This window comes from Chrysochloris asiatica, unplaced genomic scaffold (assembly GCF_000296735.1).
Source record: "Chrysochloris asiatica unplaced genomic scaffold, ChrAsi1.0 scaffold00112, whole genome shotgun sequence".
NCBI lineage: Eukaryota > Metazoa > Chordata > Mammalia > Afrosoricida > Chrysochloridae > Chrysochloris > Chrysochloris asiatica.
The window spans coordinates 1,599,203-1,603,629 of record NW_006408630.1 but is presented as its reverse complement, the minus strand read 5'-3'; positions in this window follow the sequence as shown (position 1 = coordinate 1,603,629).

Genomic DNA, 4,427 nt, shown 5'->3' with positions numbered 1-4,427 from the left:
GCACATGGAGAGACCAACAGCTGCACCTTAGATGGCCGTTCATGAGCTTTTAAGATTCCAGGCGCTATTCACCAAAGTAGAATGTAGAACATTGTCTTTGTGGACTGTATTATGCCAATTAACCATTTTGTCCTCTGAGACTGTGGTTCTGAGCCCCCAGGCCCAAGGGATGTGAATCTTTACAGAGGCAGACTGCCCCATCTTTCCTTTGTGCAGAGGTGGTAGGTTCAAATCTCCAACCTCCGGTTAGCAACCGAGAACTTAACCACTAAGTTTCCAAGCTCCTTTTTGCACTAAAGTAAGGCTAAATGAGAACCATATGCATCTGTTCTACATAAAGACATTGGAATAAATCTATAAATTTAACATGAAGACACATAGGAATAAAGCTTGTTGTTAATCTGGAGAAAACTATTTATTTTTCCCCAATATATAGTCAGTCTCATAAAAGGCCACAGGTACCTTTAGAAAATACTGAGAGAAAGACTCAAAGTATATATTTTTGGCAGTGTAGTGGGATCTATCCTCAAGGGGAGCTGGCCTCCCCTTCATTAAGAGGGTGTGAGTCTGTAAACTGGCTCAAATCTAGGAACTGATTTCTATACTAGTGACCCAAGTTGGACTACCCTTCATTGATCTACAGTCCTACTGTTTGTACAGACCAAGTAAATATTTAGTAGATTTCCCATCTATTTCAGTCATAGGGATGCCATGTCATAAATCCATACAAATCAGACTATTCAGTTCACTGTTTTGTTGGAGTCTTGGTGGCACATGAGTTAAGCACTTGGCTGCTAACTGAAAGGTCAGAAGTTCCAACCCACATGTCTCTCTAGAAAGATGTGGCCATTTGCTCCTATAAAAATTACAACCTTAGAAAATTCATGGTACAGGTCTACTTTGTCATATAAGGTCATTCATTGTGATTTGGCATCAACTCAAAGAAAACTTTTGTTTGTTTGTTGGCAGGAAAGGGGTCCACTACAGGTACTGAGTCCACACTGTCTTTGTTGATTAAGTTCTGCCACTTGGATCCTAAAACCACAGGTCAAATCAGCACCACTGTAGTTTGGTACCTTATGTCCAATTAGAACAGTTCCCACTGTCAAATGCAACTTAACGTAAAATAGCAATCACAGCAGTTTTCAAAAATGCTGAGACTCCTTTCACAAATGTGTTTTCACCTTTGTGGTAAGAAGTGTGTTCTCTAGTCACTCCGCAGGGGAGTCTGTGGGTCCAACCTCATCAATTTACTCTAACATGCCAATTTCTCTAAGCCTTTGTATACCTTTTTCCACAACATAACAAAGGCAGGTCTGGAATTTCAACTTGACTTATTGTAGGCCACTGCTTAATCCATGCTTTAGTGAACCAACCAAATAAACTATTATTTTCTTACCTCTGGATCTGAAATCTTAAATGAAAAATCTGTACTTAGTGGGCCCACATCAATAAACTCAAATTGATCCAACTTTTATGTTCCTTGTACCATTACCCTATACCCTTAATAGCCATTCACACACATACCATTTGTTCACAAACTTTTTGAAGCTCCCTCATATTAGAAAGATCAAGCCATTCTTTTGGAGTGTAGTGGATACCTCTTTCTGGGTCACACTTGTACTTCACCTCTTACGTGCTCACTGGGATTTAAGTCCAGTTACAGGTCTAGAATTATAGCAAAAATTCATGATGGGAGTGGGTGAGCAAAAGTGTCTTCCTAAGGTAATGCCTCATACAATACCCCAGGCAAAGACTCTTTAAACACAGTTCAGTTAAATCTCATCAGAATAATGGCTTTTCTGGAGAGGATGGGTTAGCACACAAAGATGGTGTAATATCATCAGGTGAGATGAAGAGGGCTTTTTCTGTTGGTAGCAGTGATACAATAAAGTTAAGGGGCTCATTGTCCCCACCTTCCTGATTCTATGATCATGTCTCCATCCCAAATTTGTAATCTAATTTTTCCCAATTAAGGCTCTTACTTTAATTTCAGATACCATTTGTAATCTAATTTTTCCCAATTAAGGCTCTTACTTTAATTTCAGATACCAAACTCCATAGAGTTTGGGAATTCAGTTATTGTCGCCAATCTTGCATTAAGATTCTGAGGTTTGTTTTTTGGCAAAATTGGTTCAATTACTACAAGAAGTAAGGCTTTTTTTTTTCTCCCCTCTCCCCTCCCCCCCCCAGTACACAAGTGGCAATATTTAGTTCTTATATGTGGTACTTACGTTGTGACTTGAAAGCTTTGAGTTCATTCCTATCTTTCACTGCTTAGACTACTGATAGTAGGTCCAACCTACCAGCTTTCTTATACTTCTCATTCCAACAAAATTATAGAAAAGCATCAAATATATTATCAACATTTTCTCTCACTAATATTTGGTCCATTGGTGGTGATAGTTTGCATACAGGCATCCCCTGCTTTTTGAAAGTTTACTTTCACAGTTATGAAGTTTATTAGGGAAGTTAATAGGTTACAATGCAGGATCAGAAAATGTTCAGGACACAGTTTCTTCAGTCAAGGTACCCTCTCCTCAGTTGTGCCCCAAAGCAGGCTGCTCTCTCTAGTCTTTGACAGCTTGGCCTGGCCTCTGACCTGCTCTTTGACAAAGCTCTTTTAGGACTGCTGATAAATGCCCACAGGGCATACCACACCACCATAAACTTCAGCCTGAAGGCACATGGCTCAAGCTCTGTGGTTCAGCAAACCTAGTTCCCCTAATTAAGTGCCTGGAGGCATTCCATTCTGCAAACAAGCCTCCTGCCCAAAGTCACTCATCATTACTTGCTCCATTTGCTGGCTCTCGCATGTTCTGGCTCTTAAGTCTGCTCCTCAGCCAGTCCTTCCATATCTCTGGTTTTGGGTCCAAGAGGTTCAAAGTGCAATATCTCAGAGTCTCAAAGTCCAAAGGACTTGCTCCACTCCTGGTTCTTCTTCTTTGATGGTAGTAAGATCTCCTCACCAGCTTGTGAGAAGACGAATTTTATACCCATGGTATTGTTTTAAGTTTTACAATCACAATAAACTTTTTTTTTTTTTTAAGTTTTTATTGTGAACTGAGTGATAGTTTACATGGGAGAACATCAATTTTACACTCATTGTTTCATTACAATGATTACAATCTCCTCCGTATATTCAACAGTATTTGCTTCCATTCCCTCTGGTTTTGTTTTTTTGTTTTTTTGTTTTTTTGGGGGGTGGGTTGGGTGGGGGTGGGAAGAGAGGTGTACTCAGGAATATGTAATCATTTAAACAACCAAAATATACTAAAAAATACTCAGGAATATATAATCATTTAAACAACAAAATGGCACATTCTATAAGCCTGACTACTGGCCACCACAGAGAAAGGCACACAGCCTTTCTCTTTCCATGAGTCTAGAGTCCTCAGCTGCTCCCTCTCTCCAAGTCCCTATCTTTGCCTCCATCTCCGGTGTTGCTTCTTCTCTGAATAAGGTCCCACATTCCGCTTGTGCTCTTTTCCCTTAATGGTCTGAGGGTCCTCTGTTCCTAGACTGTAAAATAACTATTGTTATAAAGCTTCTACCTTTACAGTTGATAATTACAGTGAACTCTAGACAGTCATTCACAACTGAAGCATATCTTCCTACCAGTGTCTTCTTCCACCTTCTCTTATCCAGACTCATCAGACCCATTGGTGACAGTTACGAAGAACTAAGGCTATGAAAAATATAGTATATAATTCACTATCCCACAGACCTACATTAGTGCCTGTTTGCACTAATTTAAAGAAATGTGAAGAGGATTTTTCCCTTTAAGAGGAAACATTTAAGAAACTAGCATTCAGCATTTATTTTGCATCTGTTAAAGAATGTAGAGTGCAGCCCAAGCAGCAAGAGTGGTGCTGCCTAGCCCCTTTACTGGGATCCAAACTCAGCATCTCAGTATCAAACCACAATAGCTTTGAACTGTGTCTGTGTACACTATATGTTAGTATCATTTTAGGTTTTATGTGTCATTTGGTATGATTTGATATATTCTTTTTTGGGTCTGGGAAAGCTAAAAAAAAATTCTATGTAAATTAATGGTAATTGCTTCTTCGTTTCATGCTACTTTGTCTTATGAAAGGTTTCAGGGGAACATTCCACTTTTGGATAATGGGAAAAACCTGCATTGCTATTGCCACCTCACACCATGGATTAGTAGTGCCATCTTTACTATAGCAGGGAGAATCATCAGTGCCTTTCAGACTAGCCAGACTAGAGAATCAATTCTGAAAACTCATCCTTATGATTGTGTTTCTCTAGAATCACTCTTGGTACCAAATATTTTAGTCTGGGGTTCTCTAAAAGAGTTGTTGTTGTTAGGTGCCATTGACTTGCTAACAACTCATAGTGACCCTATGCACAAGAGAACATAACACTGCCTGGTCCTGGGCCAACCTCACAATTGTTGCTAC